The sequence below is a fragment of the Lathyrus oleraceus genome, chromosome 3 (assembly GCF_024323335.1).
Source record: "Lathyrus oleraceus cultivar Zhongwan6 chromosome 3, CAAS_Psat_ZW6_1.0, whole genome shotgun sequence".
In the NCBI taxonomy this organism is placed as follows: domain Eukaryota; kingdom Viridiplantae; phylum Streptophyta; class Magnoliopsida; order Fabales; family Fabaceae; genus Lathyrus; species Lathyrus oleraceus.
Window position 1 is genome coordinate 252,268,057 of NC_066581.1, and position 19,827 is coordinate 252,287,883.

A 19,827-nucleotide genomic window follows, 5' to 3' on the forward strand; every position below is an offset into this window, starting at 1 on the left:
TTGTAAAAATCGTTGTTAAATTGCATAAGAGATTAAAATAATAATATAAATTTTTATTAGGATTATTTTTTAAAAGAATTTCTAAAATATTAAAAATAAATTGTGAGATATTTAAATGGATTGTAAAGATATTTAATCGTATATTTTATTTGGTTGTTCATTCTACCTTAGTTTTTTCAGAAGCCACATTTTCAAAATTAATTGCTGCATGTGAGGGCTTAGGTGCTTTTAAGACGACAAAGAGATCATGCCTTTAGGGCTTTCTCTCTTTACATAACAGCCTCTCATCCAATTTTTCATTTTTCTGTATTTTATTGGTTTTTTTACCGAGATAATCCAGTTTTTCGAAAAAATTCCCAAAATATCCCAGTTTTCAGCAAAATTCCCAATCTACCCCATTTTTAGGAGGAGACGCCAATTGAATTGGCGACTCCTCTTAAAACTTGAATGGAGGCGCCAATTGGATTGGCTAGGGCAGGTGCCCTACCAATCCAATTGGCGCCTATGTGTAAGTTTTAAGAGGAGGCGCCAATTCAATTGACGACTCCCTTAAAAAAGCCTCAAATGACAAAACCTCCAACATGAAAGTTGTAGATCTTTTCAAGACAATGAATTTGAACATAAATTTTACATCATTTGGATTTTTTATGAGAAAGTTATGGGCAGTTGAAGTTGGACTTCTGATTTTTTCAACTGTTATCTGACCTATAATATTTTGTATTATCGCATGTGTTTCTTATAGAGTTATGAAAATTTGTCCAACATAACAATTGAATTAGACATCTCAAATTTTCCAATGCACTTGGTCCCACCTCAAAATAATTAAAAATGAGTGAGTTAGGTCCTTGCGAACTTGACCCAAAATTAGGGTTTCTGTCAAAATGACCTATAATGTTTTGAAATGAATGATGAGCTTCCAAGTTTCAAATGGATTTTTGATGAACATGAAAGTTGTTCATATGGCGACTCAGCTTAAAACTTGAATGGAGGCGCCAATTGGATTGGCTAGGGCAGGTGCCCTAGCCAATCCAATTGGCGCCTATGTGTAGGTTTTAAGAGTAGTCGCCAACTTAATTGGCGACTCCCTCATAAAATGCCTTTTTTGTCTTATAAATAGATGCGTTGTGTGACCAATTGTTCCACAACTCATATAATCATTTGGCTATCATGTTTGGTGTTCGTCGCCGATACGGTAAGGTGATTTATGCGAGAGACAAACCTCAAATGCTGATGCTGTTTTGGAACATCACCACGTTCGATCAACTGAAGAGGGAGCTGGTTCGATGGTTAGACGGGAAAATACCAGAAGGGGAAAAAATCAGAAGTATTGAGAGACTTGACAGTATCTTTGGTTGAGTGCGAATGAAGACTGATAAGGATGCTAGGGAAATGATGTTCGATCGAGACGACATTAATTTGATTGTTGTAATCAGTTAGAATTATTTATGTTTTCAAATGTTTTGTACTGATGTTTGTTATGAAACTCGTTGTAACAAGAACTTAATGATATATAATGATTGATTGTTACAGAAATACAATGTTACAAAAAGCTTAAGATCTAAATGATGCTCCTTGATTGGGACATTTGTTTTTGTTGTGTCCTGGTTGACGACAGATACTACATAATCTTATCGTTTTATCTGTGGAATCCATCTCTGTTCTAATACGTGTGCTGTTTGGCCTTCCTTTCTTCTTTCTACGCATCTCTTCATTGTGCCAAACAATATCTCCTTCATATGGAGGCCAGTAATCCTCCATTGGTAGTACTGAAAAGCTTTGACTATATACATTCATGATGGTGTTGGCCTTGTACACATCAGATAAATGGGTGTAAGCGTCTTGACGAGTATAAGCGCATGCTGCAATGACATGGGAGCAAGGTATGCGGAAGGCCTGAAATTTTCCACAATCGCACCAACTTCTGTGTAGTCTAACAGCTTAGGCTAAATTTGGTCTCCCCTCGTTGTTGCCCATTGTTTCCTGGACGCTGAAATTTTGTTATGACGATCAAAGACTGTTATAGCGTGTGTCGTAGCTTTGATGCTCTCCTCTTTCATGACCTTCATGCAACACTCACTGAATACTTGTCCGGACATTAACACTGCACTCCATCTTTCACCTCTGGTTGCGAACATAGAAGCCAACCTATAATAGGTTGATCTTACCAAGGCGGTTATCGGCAGATTTCGAATTCCTTTGAAAACCCCGTTCATGCATTCCACAATGTTTGTTGTCACGTGGCCCCATCGACAACCACCGTCAAATGCTCTTGTCCACTGCTCTACTGGTATGTTATTTATCCATCTCCCTGCATCTTCATTAGACAGTCTAATTTCATCACGATAATATTGAAATGACGGTTGAGTTAAAGCATACCCATCATTCACCACCTTCTTGCGAAGATTCTTATCTTTTATAGCACGCATGAAGTTTTGTGCAATGTGTCTGATACAGTAGACATGTGTAGAAGGAGGATCATGCCATCCGTTGTCATGGTTGTTGTAGGCACTCTCAATGGCAGCATGTCTATCAGAAATCAAACATAGATTGGCTTGTGGAGCGACATGCATTCTAAGATGTCGAAGAAAGAAACCCCATCCACCAACCGTTTCACCTTCAACAAGAGCAAAGGCAATGGGAAAGACATTGTTTTTACCGTCTTGTGCAACCGCCATGAGCAAAGTACCCTTGTATTTTCCGTATAACCAAGTGCCATCAATTTGCAAGATAGGTTTGCAGAAAGCAAAACCTTTGATGCACGGGTCAAATGCCCAAAAGAGACGGTGAAATATTCTATTACCTGTAGCACAGGTTCCGTCTGGCATCATTGCTGGCACTGTCTCCATAATTGCCACAGTTCCTGGGACATATGTTTTTAGTGCCCATAAAAACCGTGGCAATTCCTTGAATGAATCCTCCCAGTTGCCGAAAACCTGTTCAACAGCCTTTGTCCTCGCAATCCATATTTTCTTGTAAGATGGAGTATAATTATATGTTGTTCGGATATGGGATATAATTATACTCACCCTCACTGATGAGTCTTTATTTACCAATGGAAGAATGTCTTGACATATCAAAGCCGTGCTCAGTTTATGGTGATCTTGTTCAACGTTAGTTGCAACGCAACTGTGCGGTGGGTCTATTAAAGAGATCTCCCAAGAGTCATTTTTCTTCTTGTAAGACGCAGCCAAATGAAACTTACAAAGCACGTTACGACATTCGATAACATACCTTCTAGAATCAGTGCATTTCACTGTAAAGTCAGCAAAGTTGTTCATGTGGAATTTTTTTATTGCCAAAACACATTCTTCTTTGGTACGAAACATGTCTCCCACCTTTAATTCGCCTACTGGTCTCGGATACGGATTATAGAAGACACTGTCGGATGTTTCATCGTCGTGAAGATCCATATTTGTCTATGTTGTGGAGGATTGTAGGCATGACTAGGAGGTATTGGTGGTGGTTGAGCATCATCTTCATCGTCGTTGTTCAGCATGTGATCAACCTGTATCTCGGTCTCCTCTTCTTCTTCATCAACAATGTCGACTTCTACTTCTGCTTCTGGGTTGAGTTCATCTGACCATTGTGCATCATCTGCATCATCTTCACCAGCTTCATCCTGATCGGTTAGTTGAGACTGTTGAGACGGTATACATTGTTGTAGAGTAATGTACAACTCGATACAATCCATGCCTGAATGTTCATGACTAAAAAACATGTTTTCAACATCTTCATCGTCTCGTACCTTAAGGGGGGAAAACTTGCATTGACCATTCTCAAAAAATATTGGATTTTGATATGTGATCTTTGACACAATACCTGATCCTATAAAGGATTGTATTCTTTTTTTCAAATGCAAAAAGGTTGCATTTCTCTTCATTGTGATTATAATGGTATCAGTGTTTCGAAAACAAAAACCATGAAGCTCAGACTCAAAAGTTTCACCGTTGCAGTGAACGTTGACACTGTATAATGATGAAGATGACATTGTGGAGATGAAAACTATTTTCCTAATGCAGATGAATGTGAGTGAAGTGTCTTGGATGTTGATAGTAAGACACTTAAATAGATGGTATTAGTGTCTCACATGCTAGCTAGTTTTGAGATGATGTGTCGGACATTCAAGCTACTCTGAGATAATGTGTCAAGCATGCAAGCTAGTTCTGAGATGATGTGTCTGTCATGCAAGACAGTGTGAGTTGATGTGTCAAGCATGCAAGCTATCAAGAAGTGACTCTTCAGCATGCAGGAGACAAGACAGCCACGTGTCTGACATGTAAGCTAGTTCTGAGATGATGTGTCAGTCATGCAAGACAGTCTGAGTTGATGTGTCAACCATGCAAGCTATCAAGAAGTTAGTCATCAGCATGCAGGAGCCAAGACAGCCACGTGTCGGACATGTAAGATAATTAGAGATGATGTGTCAACCATGCAAGCCATCCACAAGTGACTTGTTCAGCATGCAAGAGACAAGACAGCCATGTGTCAGACATGCAGATGGTGTCGCTAAATGGTTTGGTGCCTCAACTTAATGCTTGTACATGGTCGCCAATTGAAGTGGCGACCCCATGCAATCAGACCTCGAAACCAAGCATTCAGACCTAGCCTTGCATGCATGTCCCTATGGAGGTGCCAATTTGAATGGCGACCCCTCTTTAGGATTGTACATGGTCGCCAAATGAGGTGGAGACACCATGCAAACACAAATTTTTATGCTCTCATCCATTTGCCTATAAATACATCCACTTCTTCAACACTTCTTCCATACAAACATTCTCACTACTTCCTCTACAATACTTCTTTTACAATTTCATCTTCAACAACATCTTCCAATTTCATCTACACCAACTCCCCAACAATATGTCTTTACTCACAATGGGCGAAGCACACAGAGGAACAGTTGCAAACATCGCAACATATGTAAGTTTTTTCTTTTGTTAACTTTTTATCTTTCTTCTTCACCAACCCCATTTTATTTTGAAATACCAACTAAGTCAAGTGTTATATTATTTCGATTATAGGATGTATCCAGGTTTCGAACTAGAGTCCACGAATTTGTCCCAATGGACCCGATGATTCAACCTTATGTTGAACTCGCCGGTTTTGGTCATATTAGCAAGATTATGTCTTGGTCTATAGATAACAAGATCATTCTAGCCTTATGCGAAAGATGGAGGCCAGAGACACACACATTTTGGTTTCCAACCGGTGAGTGTACCGTGACGTTGGAAGACGTCTACATGCTTTTAGGACTACGAATTGAAGGAAAAGCTGTTAATGGTAAGACCAACTATGCAAATTCAATTTGCATGGAGCTTTTAGAAATTTATTTGTTAGATGATAATGCTAGAGGTCAAGGTATACTACTCTCACGCCTAAAGTCATATTATAATAGTTTATATTTAGATGAGCATTCTACCGAAGATGCTCGAATAATAAAAACTAGGTGTTACTGTAGCGGTGTATTCGTCACTATATGATTTATTGATTAAACCATAAGCAAAGCATACAATGAATCGAGTCGCCACCGCACTTTTATTTATCCTAAGGACTGGTTAAAAAGCGAACAAAAACCTAAGAAGTTTTACACGTAGAAAACTAATGAAAAAGATCAGAGAATCTGGGTAAGGGGTAAATTACGCAATGGGAAGGTGTTAGGCACCCATCACGTCCTAGGTACTCCTAGGGAGCCCTTTTCACACCTGTTGTATAAGAAAATGTTTATTTGTTTTTGACATATTGTGCAAACATGATTGGGATGATGGGAAAAGAATGTACAAGTTAGTTATTTTTGTGTTCGAACGGATGAACCCGTTGCCTACGTACCTTCCATCAAAGGTAAGGATCAAAATGCCGTAGTTCGGCTAAAAGATTTCCAAAAATTAGTGAATTCATTTTTAAAACACAAGCACTAAGGCTTTTCATTACCAATGGGAGAAAACTCAACCAACATCAACAATCCACCATACGAGGACGACTTCAACATACTAGTGAGGGGTTAACCCTATAATAAGTATGGAAGACTTACAATCAACTCACTAAGGATAAGGTAAGATTTACATCAACCACTATGGTAATTAAAACCTACGGCTAATGTATGAAAACACATTAACAATGGACAAAGCCAAAACAATTGAATGGGTGAAGTTAATTGATTATGATTATTCACAAAATATGGTCAAGGTATGATTAAGATTGATTCAAAGAAGTATTATGAAAAGAAGTTTGAAAAGTCAAGGACTTAGGGTCCAAGTTTCTAATTTGAAAAGGTATGAGAATGTTTGCACAACAAGTCAAGGTTTTTGAAAGCAAAGTGTGAAAAGGTTTAGGACAAAGAGGGTATGGATGACGGAATGTAAAACTTCTTAGAAAGGTTCACCTCTTGAAATCATATAGAAGATGATTCAAGTGTGTCCTTAGGAAGGAGGCAACAAAGCAAGTAAGCAAAGAAGCGAGGTGATACCGGATGCCATCAATGGTCTTATACCAATCTCACAAAGGAAAAGCGGATATCGGATACCAATAAATGGGTTTACACCAATCTCCTAAAACAAAACAAATGATACCGGATGCCATCAATGGTCTTATACCAATCTCACAAAGCAAAAGCGGATGTCGGATACCAATAAATGGGTTTTCACCAATCTCCTAAAGTAAAACAAAACACAACTTGGATGTCAGAAGCCAATCTATCTGGACTTATACCAACCTCCAAAGGATGATCATAGGAATACAAGGGCCAACAACATGGTCTTACACTTGCATCCTCACATACAACAAACAAACAATGCATTAAGCAATGGACATGAGTGACCAAATGAGATGGTCTTACACTCTGCCCCTTCCAAATCACAGGAACAATGGCCAAAGAACATGGTCTTACAATTGTCCTCAATGGGTAAACTCAAATATGAATTACACATATATGCAATGATGATCATGCACTAATGAACAATCAATGATGATAAGTGCACAAGGGCAAGCATGCAAATCATGTACAAATGCAACAAGCAATCAATCAAACCAAGTCATTTAGCACTCACTATAACCAAACAAATAGGCTCAATCAAAGGGTTAAACTTAAAAGTCAACTGGAATAGGGTAAATGGTGCTCTTAACCTTGACATTGAGAGCCAAGGTGAAGCAGATGGAAGGATATGAGGGGTGTGCCTCATCACTCTTATCCCTGGTCAGGGAGAGCATTGAATATCAGAAGGTGTGGGAGTTCAGAAAGATGGAACTCTCTCCACAAGTTAGACTCGATAGATCTTGGGTTTTTACTCACTATGCGTCAACACATGTGGTGTGAGCAATGTGAGTGACTCACAGAATAGTAGGAGATAGGCTACATATCTCTTTTGTCTACCAATTGCCTCACATGAGGTCTTCACCTGCTTGGGGACAAAAATAAACAATCACAAACATCGCCTCTTAAGGAGGACTTCAGACAGTTGCCTGGCTAAATAACAAGCCAGGTCTTCCAGACTACATGGAGACAAGAGAGTCTACCTCAATGCTTAAGCAAAGCAAAGCAATAGCTAGTTCTCAAGGAACTAAAGCGACTATGGTACCTGAAATCAATCAAATATAATCAGTATCCCAATCACAAAATCAAAACAGACAAATTATGAACCAACAGACAACACAATCAATCATGTGTGCAAAGCACAAACTCAAATGAAATGAGTTAGCATCCTACAAAATGAAACAAGTTAGTTCATCACAATCAAATAAATCAACATCAATCAACTTGAATTAATCTCTTCAAAGCATTTTGCTTCTTAACCTGAAAAAACAACTCAAATGTGAGAAGTAAGACCACTAGGACAAGCCTAGGATCAAAAGGAGGTGAAAAATTCAAAACAGCAAGTGAAAATTGATCAAAATCAAGATTTAACAAACAAGAATAAATTCCAGTTGGTCCCATATCCAAAACTTTCACCAATTGCATTTTATACACATAACATGTCAAACTATGCATTTTGGAAACACATTGGAGCTAACAGAATGATCACACTCAAACCAATATCAAAATAGCTCAATAAATTCCACAAAAATTCCAGCTCAAACAGGACATATTCAATGAGCAGCATATCAAATTTCATGTTATTTGGATAAGTGGAAGTAGGGAAATTAAATCAGGAAGTCATGGTATGCAAATACAACTCCAAATAAGGCTACAAATCATGTGCCAACTTCAAATGAATGCCAAACAGTGGAAACAAATGATAAATGAATGGGACCAAAGCCAAGATGAAGTTAAACATGTTAAGAAACACTCCACCAAATTTCATATTCACATGATAAGGAATGAGAATTTTACAAGTCATGTAAGTTAATCACTCAAGAAAAGTTCACAAAATGGTAAATAGCAAACAAAATTACCAATCAAATAGGAAATTGATCAACAAATCCTACAAAAAATCATGGTTAAACTAGACATATAGATGTAATCACATGCAAAAATCCAGAGCAAATGGTATAGCATAGGCATGGAAACAAAATTCAAGAAGTTGACATAACATAGTGTGACACACATTGTCACACTCAAAAATATCACATCATATCTCTCTAACCAGGAACTCAAAAATAGCAAACTATACATCAAAATCACCAGGAAAGAGTCAAGATCATGCCTATAAAATTTCATGCCTTTTGGAACAAGCATCATTATTTTGTGAGTGAAATGGCAAAACATACATCAAAAGCATACATGTCCAAAACCTCTAGGCAAAAGCAACAATCAATCAGGCACAACATTTGTTATCATACCTAAAAAACACTAGAGAGAATTTGGAGATCAACACAAAAATCCTCATTCAATTTGGATAAACCATGAATTAATTATGAATTTTTGAAGTTTGGTTAAATAATGAAATAATTATTTAAACTATGAAATGAAATTAATTAAGCTGAGTGGCATTTTTGTAATTAATCCAAGCCAGGGCGAAACGCGCCCGTTTCATTTAAGCGGTGGCGCCTCATGATTGGAGGATGCGCGCGGGAAACAATAAATTTGAAAAGAAAAGCCAGGCAAATGGATCAAACACGCGTTTGGACGTGTTCTGCAGCTTGTTCATCGCGTTCATCAACACTCGTCATCACCAAGAACAAGTTTTCACGAAAATGCACAAATTATATATGGATCTCTTCATCTTTCAACAAGGATCATGGATATGGTGATGAATTTATCCAGAAATCAACACACAAAAAGATACGATCAAAAATAGTTTTGCTATCCAAACTTTAGATCCAGATTTCTTGATGATTATTGGATGAAATCGCATGATTCAAACGTCAGATTACTCTATGTTCAAAGCTCTACCTAAGCCACATATCAATTGCAAGAATCAGAGAGTTTGAATTTTAACCTTATGGATCCGCAGTGCTTGATTCCGTGCGTTTCAGGTCCAATTTGTATGAAACAGATGGTCTATTATGCTCAAGAAGGTGATTGGGATAGGTCTTTCAGCTCAACAGTGCTTGGATGATGATGAATCCTCAAAATGCCATTGATGAGCAATGCTTCAACAGTTGGATTCAGCACGATTTCTTCCACCAATCTTGTTCAACAGTTCCTCTAAATCACCTGCAGATAATGAGCAATGCAAGATGCAGCACAAAGAGTGAAGAATTTTGATGAACAATTGAAAAAAAGTGTGAGTGAAAATTGAGAAAAATTGAGAGAAATGGTGAATTTTCGAGTTTGCTCTAAAATGTGATTGTTGATTCTGAGTTTTCTGTTATGATTAAGCCTTTATAGTACCCCTTAATCCATGCCTTAATCATGTTTAACTCAATTTGGAGTGATTAGCAAATGAAGCTTATTATGGAATTTGGCAAAAATGCCCTCATGCAATCCTATGCAATGTAACAGTAATTTTCCACTTGGAGCAAATCACAAATCACATTTGGAAGTGAGCTGAATTGGTTTGGTGTGAAAATCCTTTGTATTTTGAAATTTGACTTTTCTTCCCATCAAAAATTAAATGGTTCACTTGAAAAATGACCTTTTTATGTGAAGGTTTTTGATGAAATGTGATGATGGATTTGGATAGTACACATCAAATGTGGTTTGCTCAAAAAAGAATCAACCAAATTGGCCTTTCCATTCAAAAGTTATGGCACTTTGAATTTCAACTTTTTCTGAAAATGATTTGATCATAACTTGCCAACCACACATGAGAAATGAGTGTTCTTGGACTTTTTGGAAAGGCAGGAGCAAGATCTTCAACTTTCATGTTGGAAAATTTTTGGTTTGAAGCTTGCTTGGGAATGTAATTTTGAGGAGGATGACTTTTCATTTTTGGCAGCTGAAAATTACAGGTCATTGCCATTTTGGGAAACTTTTTGTCTGACTTCAAATCCTTCACTGTGGATGTTTGAAATGTCATATGAGGCTTGTATGGACATGAATGAGACCTTTCCAACCATCTCACACCTTCCAATCCCTGATTAAATGCACAATTGACTTTGCTAGGGTTTTGGTTGACTGAGCCATGTTCTGATGAATTTCAAGCCTTTTTCTCTTGAGATCTTGACTCCAAATGATATCACAACTCATATGAACTCTTGATGAATGATCATGGTGCCCAAATTCTTCAAGAATGGCCACTATCCATTGCTCAATGGCTGATTTGACTATTTTGACCTAGTTTGCTTCATCTGCAAGAAACAAGGTTAGATGACAATATTTTTGTACTTTTGGTTAGTAAACAAATGAAAAGCAATGATATACAAATGCAATACATGCTTGGTGATCAAGAACCACACTCACAAGATACCCACCCACTAGGAGGGAAACAAAGGTGCACAAATGATCCTTGAGGCAATGAATGATATGATATGATGCCATGAGGGATCTTAGGGCAAAAATTGGGGTCTTACAGATGCCCCTATTTAAGGTCATTCTAGCCGGAGAAGTGAAGTTTAGAAATCTTCATCTCGACGCGGTAGAATGGGCTTAAATAACAGTAATGAGACAAATTTTGGTCCCTAAGAGACCTCATGATGCAAATGTATACATGCAAAAGACACAAACTCTGTGGGGATAATGGTTCACACAGAAGAAAAGACGATCCATCGGAGTAATACACTCACCAGGAACAGAGACTCTAACAGGACTCTTATTGGGGATAATAAAAGAAAAAGAATGCATGAGCAAGACACGACTTTGAGTTGGGGAAAACAAAACTGACATAACGTGCGCAAGACACGACTCTGATTAGGGGATACCTGAAATCAGACTAGAGACCTCACTGGGTAAGTGAAGGACTCACACTGGGGAGAGAAGGAAATTCCAAAGGAAACACTTCCATTGGAAAGACTCAAGCTGACCCACAAAGTGCACGTACTGGGGATAACACCAATACAGCAACACGAATAGCAATACAAATCCGCTGGGGAAATCTAGAAAAGACTTTCCAGGGGAAGCTAAAGGATGAGATGTCACCGGCATAAGGGCAACAAACTCAGGAAGAATGAATATCTAAGACCGGTATAAGGGTGAGAGATATCAATCAATCCAAACATCTGATAAAGACCTGAAAAAGGTACATAAACTCAGGGAAATCTGACTCCACAGGGGACCAAGGTCATAATAGGGAGCAGAAAGGAAGAAACACCAGGGATACCGAGGTATATAATAGGTGACCGACCGAAACGTGAATTGGTATATATGCCAAGACACTCATCATCCTGAAGAAAAGCTAGAAAAGCAGACTTGTTTATGGGATGGATATTCAATTCCACAAGGAATATGAATCTTACTCTGCGGAGAAAACAATCAAACGATTGACCCAAGAGTGCATGAGACATATTATTCATTACCGGCAGACCGTGAATAATATACTCGAAAAGGAAGAGACACCAGAGATACCGGGGTATATAATAGGTGACTTACCAAAGACGTGAATTGGTATATATGCCAAAACACTCATCGTCCGAAAGGAGAGCTTGAAAAAGCAAATCGACTTACAGGATGGACGTTCGAATCCACAACAGGAAAACGAATCTTACTCAACTGGGGACACAAACCCAAAGAGTGCATGAGATATAATATCCATTACCGTCAGAACGTGGATAGAATACTCGCAAGAGATATATTATCTATTACCGGCAGACCGTAGATAATACACTCGCATGGTAAGAAACACCAGGGATACCGAAGTATATAATAGGTGATCTACCGAAAATGTGGATTGGTATATATGCCAAAACACTCATCATCCAAAACACAAACTGGTTAAAGGATGGATATTCGATTCTACAAAGAATACGAATCTTACTCTACTGGGGAAGATCAACAAAGGATTCCAACCAAAGAGCGAAAGAGATATATTATTCATTACCGGCAGACCGTGAATAATATACTCGAAAAGGAAGAGGCACCAGAGATACCGAAGTATATGATAGGTGACCAACCAAAAAGAGAGACAATCGATACCAAGCATCCGGGTAAACGAAAGACAACTCAAAGAGGATAAATTGCAAGCATCCGACAATTATCCAACAAAGAAATATTCGACTCCGCAAAGGGAAACAACGAATCTTACTTGACAAGGGAAACACAAAAGGCTTCGACTGAAGAGTGCATGAGATATATTATCCATTATCGTCAGAACGTGGATAACACACTCGCATGGAAGATTATCCACAACCGGTTACTGGGTTAACAAAGGATAAATCGACCGAAAAGAAAGGCATCGGGATACCAAAACTAGGTATATAATGATGACCAATCAAAGGGAGTAACGATCATTACCGAGCAAACGGGTAAATGAAAGGCGATCCGCTGGGAATGAATTGCAAGCATCCGACAATTATCCACAGGGACTGGCTGGGGATACATTGATAAACAATCAATGATCCGGGGAACAAATCACTAGCAAACGGTGAAAAGACCCACTGGCAACTTCAAAAGGGATAACATTGCGAGCATACGACAATGATCCAGAAGACAACTTGCTGGGGATAAATTGCTAGCATCCGGCAATTATCCACAAGCAAAGGGAGGAATATCAACATCAAATACCGAATGAAGATAACCACAAAGAGTAACCGTCATCGGTTAGGATGAACAACAAGGTTAACTCTGCAAAGGAGAAATTAGGGTTTACAACTACCGAATACGGGGTAGAATACCAAAAATCTAGCTGAGAAAACAAGAGGTTAACACTACCGACTACCGGGTAGAAACCACAGACTCAGCCGGGATAAAATTGCAAGCATCCGGCAATTATCCACTCGTACCATAGGGCACAAACTCCGATGGGGAGAACAAAACAACATGGGATTTATAACTACCGAATACGGGGTAGAAGACCACAAACTCCACTGGGGATAGGGTGAATGAAGGCCAAGTACTGAGCACTTATTCAACTTATTCCACAGGGAAACACAAACTTTGTTGGGGATAAAAATCACAACAACAGAGAATCCACCATCAACCAGAACGAACCAACAAAGGTTACCTCTGCTAGGGGAAACAAGATAGGACTTACAACTACCGAATACGGGGTAGTAGCCATACTCTGGTGGGGATAACCACAAATTAGGGTTTACATCTACCGAATACTGGGTAGAAGACCAACAACTCCGCGTGGGGATGGAATGAATCACAAATCCGCACGGGAAACAAAATAGGGTTTATAACAAACCACAAACTGCTGGAGAGCAGGCAAACAGGATTTACGACTACCGACTACTGGGTAGAAGACCAACAACTCTTGCTTGAGGAATAAAAGGTATATAACCACCAATTCCGCCAAGAAGCAAGGAACATAGGACTTACAACTACCGGTATAAGGGTAGAGGCCCAACAAAACTCCACTGGGGGTAAATGAATTGATGCCGATTACTGGGCAAACCATTCATTTCATCCACAGGGAAGTACAAGAAACAGCTGACACAACGCCGATTCGGGATTGATCCGAAAAGACAGACTGAATCAAAACACGTCCTATGAGGATATAACTCAATAGGAAAATCCATCCCAATATATGTGTTGGGGGAAACGGAAGAAAAACCGTCATCCACGAGGATATATCTCAGTGGGGAACTGCAGAAGGAAAAGACAGACACTTTCTGCTTATGGGGCTGACTCTATATGGAGAGATTTAAACACCCAACATCTGCTTGGGAAGATCTATAGAGAGATCTATATCACCCAAAGCAGGAGACAACAAACAAAAGATATATGGCAAACAATGCAACATGAATATCTGAATGTTTATGAATATGCATGAATATGCGTGATTATGTGTGATGAATGCTGACAAAACAGACAATTCTAACACAAACAGGTCCAGGAACTAAACGCCCGGTACTATACTTCTAGGGAAGAAACCAACTGGAAAGCCAATCTGCTAGAGATCCACATGCTGTAAAGCAAAGATCTGCGGGTACTGCAGGGGATCAGGAGAATCCTGAGAATATCTGCAGGGGATCAACATCAACTGAGAAACAAGGGTTCATGGCTCAACCAAGAACTGCTGCAAAAGCAACTCCAAACAAATCCGGGGAACAACCCACTGAAGGAGAATCATCCGAGTAGAATCTAACTGCACAAGGAACTCTACTGGGGAAAAGCTATCAGCTATCATTTCAGAGCGCAAACCACTGAAGGAGAAAGCATCACACAAGTAGATTCTGCAACAAGCCACTCTACTCGGGGAGAACATACATCCGACGGATCACACAAGTAGATTCTGCAAATAGCCACTCTACTGAGGATCAAAAGTAAATCAGGAAATCATTCCAATCTTTTGGGATGCTAGGGCCACCAACCGACCCTACTGGGGATTGAGATAGCTTTCAACAGGCAGGAACTGCCACAACAACCACTCTGCAGACTAAGCTGGAAGAAATGGAAAGCAACCATGCTGAGGAGACACAACAACTCCGCTGGCGACTGCACTGGGAAGAGACTACTGCTGGAGAAGAGCGCGAAATCTTCAACAACATCTCTGCTTGCGACTATACTGGGGAACAACCCCACCAACAGCTCTGCTTGCGACAAATGCTGGGGAAAAGCGGTAAAGTACCGGGATATCAATCCACCAACCACTGAATCTACCACAATGAGAACAACCATGCTGGGGAGATTACTGCTGGAGGAGAAACTGAGTCTTCAACAACATCTCTGCTTGGGGAACAACCCCAACAACAAAGCGGGAGAAAGAGGATACAATCAAATGCCAGGAATATGAACCAAGGTCTTACCTATTGGGAATCATACCACCCTCGGGAGAGCACTGAGAAATTCCTGAGTATCCTTTCATCATTGTGAATATTCGCTTTGTTTAAAACAACAATTTTGAAAAATTTATTTGTTTAAAACAATGACATTTCATCAATTAAAACATGCAAAACATTTGTTGAATTGAAACAAATAAGAATGCAAATAATTGGATAAAAGCTCAAATTTATTTGATGGAATGGTAGCCTGCAAATGGCAAGACTCCATAGATCTTGTACAAATTTGAAATCAGTGATATATATTGGAAGAGGGCTACATTGAACATAATGATCCTTTCTCTACCAATTTGAATCTCGATGTATGCGAAGCTTCAGTTGACGACGAATCGAGAATCCTCTGACGAAAAGACGGCTGCGGGACAGAAAGTCTTGTCAGGATGCAGTTACTTGCCAAATCCCTAATTTTTTTGCCTAGATTGCCCCAGAGTGAGGTACTCAATCTAGCGGGATGCAAATATACATTTTTTTTCAAGTCTCTAATTTTTGCCTGGATCGCCCTTGCAGGTTCTCCACCGAGACGCTCATTTTTGCCTAAGCCGCCCTTTCGGGTTTTCAACTTAGCGAGCTATTCTGTTTTTCATTTGCATATACTTTTTTTTAGGCAAAGTATTTCTTGACTGCATCTGAATTCACAGGACGAGTGAAATCCTCCCCATCCATTGTTGTAAGCATCAAAGCTCCGCCTGAAAAGGCTCTCTTAACAACATATGGACCCTCGTAGTTCGGAGTCCACTTGCCCCTGGAATCGGGCACGAAAGACAAGACTTTCTTGAGCACAAGGTCACCTTCTCGGAACACACGAGGCTTGACCTTCTTATCGAACGCTTTCTTCATTCTTTGTTGATATAACTGACCATGGCACATGGCAGTTAATCGCTTCTCTTCAATCAAATTCAGTTGGTCGTAACGACTCTGAATCCATTCAGCATCAGTCAACTAGGGACTTGAGGGTATAATTTTTCTTTTTTTCTTTTGAAAAATTCTGAATTTTTTTTCCTGATTTTTGATTTTTTTTTTATTTTTCACCCTCGCTCTTTTTTCATTTTTTTTTTACATTACATTTGTAATGCCCCAGTTTAACTGTCTTGCTGATTCTTATGATACAGCTGAATGAGCTCCTTTGGTGCTCAAGAAGGCGGGTAATCTCATCAGGAATCCCCTTCAACATCATCTTCTTCCGCTTCAAATACAAAGAATTCAAGATTGGGAGATGGCGTTGGATCATTATGTTCAATGGGTTTAGAAATCCCTGCATAATGATTCTGGATAATGAAAAGCTTTTGAATTTAAACAAGCGAATCATTTATGCAGATGAAAAATGTTGTTTTATTTGTTTTTCATGGGTTCTTTGTGATCACTGATTTCATGCGAAAAGCGAAAAGTGAAAACCATGGAAAAACAAATGTTTAACAATGCATTAATTGAATGAAAACATCATTGTATATATGCTGCCAACAATGTCATCACTTCTCCTTTTGGCATGGGAGAAGGGTTTTAAACAAAGTGAACAATTACTCTGATCTATGGATGACTGTAGGAACATCTACAGCGACCCAATTGTGGCAGACACCACCAGGAATAACGAAATTGTTCAAGTCCTCTGCATCCTCTTCCAAGATAGCAGCAGCTTCTTCTTCAGGTTGATCGTCGTGGATGAATCCTCCACTCTTGAACAAGCCTTGCTCATTAAATGCCCCAGAACAGTAGCCAACGCCAGCCCGGGATCCATTAATCAGGAATAAATCCATCAACAACACATAGTCTGGCAAATTCCTCTTCGAGTTCACAATTCTCTAGCTCAAAATGATCCATCAATCTGGCAGAGATGGCTCTGGTATAGTACCGGCAAAGTGCGTCTTCAAAATAAATGAAGATCGCAGGGTCAGACCACAGGACGGGAGGCCGGAACAAAACACCCGCTTATGCAAATGATGCATGAAGTGTTTGTGCATATGCTCTGTTTTTATTTCAAAGGAACTCAAGAGTTTTATTTGCAAACTTTGAAATATTTAACATTTTGATCGTATATGAGAATATCTCATCAGATATATCAGGTGAAAAAATTTTCCCGGTTTTTTCCATGTTTGAATTTTTTTGCAAATAAACTCCTTTGAGTTCCTTGAAAATTTTCTTATTTTCTGATGATATGGATGCAGATGAATGCATGAATGCATGAATGCAACAATCACACTCAAGGATCAAGCAAAGCACACCAAACAAAGGTCGTGGGAAAGCTCATTGTATCCCCTAATATCAATCATCCATTTTGGTGGATTTAGGTTTTCACCTTATCAACACCCAAGTTCCATTGATATTAACGGTACATGAACCGGCTCTAACATCCTTAATATCAATCATCCATTTTGGTAGATTTAGGTTTTACCCCTTATCAATACCCAAGTTCCATTGATATTAACGATGTTTGAACGACTCGACCACGAATCGTAGGTTTGCTGAGAATCACGAGCATGGAGTCTCGGTTAAGAACCACCCAAAGGGAGTGTACTAGGGTTTAAACCTGCCAGACATGTTCTACCAGAGGTTCCCATAATCATCGTCCCATCTCTCGGATATTATCGGAGGAACAAATACTCGTATTCCAAAAATATTCTCAAGAGAGACTCTTATGAGTGTAGTATCGCGTAACAATCGCATCAGAACTTACATCTGAACGACCTCCGCACTACGTCCTTGTCATACCCCAAAATTTGCCCATTGGTGTTACAAAGCATTTTCCAAGACCCTCTGACTTGTTCCGCAAGGCACTGATGCCAAACGGACAAAAGCCCAGCTCACTACAGGCCCAATCCACAGGCGGTCCAAAGTAGCTTGCTCGCTAGGCGAGCAGCTCCTTCGCCTAGCGAGTATCTCAGCATGCCACTCGCCCAGCGAAGCGTCAGGTCCAGAAAAAGCCCAAACCTAATTTGCTCGCTAGGCGAGTAATTCCTTCGCCTAGCGAAGCTTGCGAAAATTGGAAATTTTGGACCTCATTTCAAGCCCATTAGGTCACCATTGCCACTACTATAAATACATGCTCTTCTGCCACGAAAAAGACAACAGAGAGGCGGACGAAAAACGGAGAACCAACACGGAAAAGCAGAGAAAGACGGACGGAAACCCTAGCACGGGAACTTTGACGGCCACGTATCCGCACCGGAGTTACCACTGCCCAACGCAACCCGACACCAGCAAGGATCCGTCAATTCAGCATCATCCCTAGGTTGCTAACAGGTTTGTGTATCATTACCGTTTTATGTCTTCATTCCATAAGCTCTAAATGCATAACACCGCATGATATATTGAATTTTTGGATACGAGTTCATACTTTGCATGCAAGCTTAAATGTGTCTGAACATCATGAATATTGGACCCTGTTATTGCTGTAATTGAATGTGATAAGATATGTAATATGCTGGAGTCATGCTGTTCTGAAATTCCAAACCCGTGGTCGCTCGCTAGCTCATCGCTAGGCGAGTCTGCAGCGAGCCTTCGCTGAGCCTTCGCTAGGCGAGGCAGCAGCGAACGGGACAGTGGCTGCTTTGTCCCTTTGCTGTTCCATTTTATGTGTATTTCATTATTGTTGCATCATTTGGCCTGAACTCTAACTGTTATTTTATGGCATTTTATGGTATTAATTAAATCATATTTTATCCTTATGCTCTAACCCGTGCGTTGAATGATGTAAAAGCTTCCATATCCCCAATGAAGTGGCCGGCTAGGTACCCTTACGTGCGAGAGACTTTCGTGGAGATGGAGTCCAAATTACTTCACTTTAATGTGAAGATTCCTATTGATTACCAATTAATTTTAATGTGTCGATTTTTAATGTATTGATTGATTTTAATGTGTTGGTTTTAATTGGTTTTAATGTGGAAATTCACCATAATTACCTAATGAACTTAAAACATGGACTTTAAATTAATGATATCGGACCTCTCTCTATTACCCCACGATTACAATATTACGGTCATGTCCCGCGAATATGGGGATATCCTTAGCAAAGACCCTTCGGTAAAATCATCATAGTCCCTCGGATGTTGCCTTCAAAAATACGATGTTGTCCCTCGATGACCCTTCGGTGTAGCCTACGGTTAAATGATGATAGTCCCTTCGAATGCTAAGGTATCCTCACAACTGTTGCCTTCAATGACCTATCGATGACCCTTCTACATCCCAAGGGAAAACTACTTACTTCTCAATAGTAAGGACAGTTTTACCCTCATAAGGATAGGAAACGCCCGGAAAGACCTCGGACAGGTATAACCTTAATTGCTCATTCATAACAAAAATGCTTTTCACATCTCACACCTTTCAAACATCTTTTAGAAAATCACCACTTAGCATACATCCGTACTAGGATCATTGCCAAGTTATATTTTTCTAAACTATTTTCGAAAAACTAAACGAGATAACCACTTTGTATACATTCATGCAAGAATCATTACAAAGTTAAATCCTCATTTTCAAAACATTTTTCACACATTTCTCAACCACCTTTTTCAAACTAGAAAACATAAATGATTGAGCAATTAAGAGCCCATGGATAACCATGGATACAAAGGGTGCTAA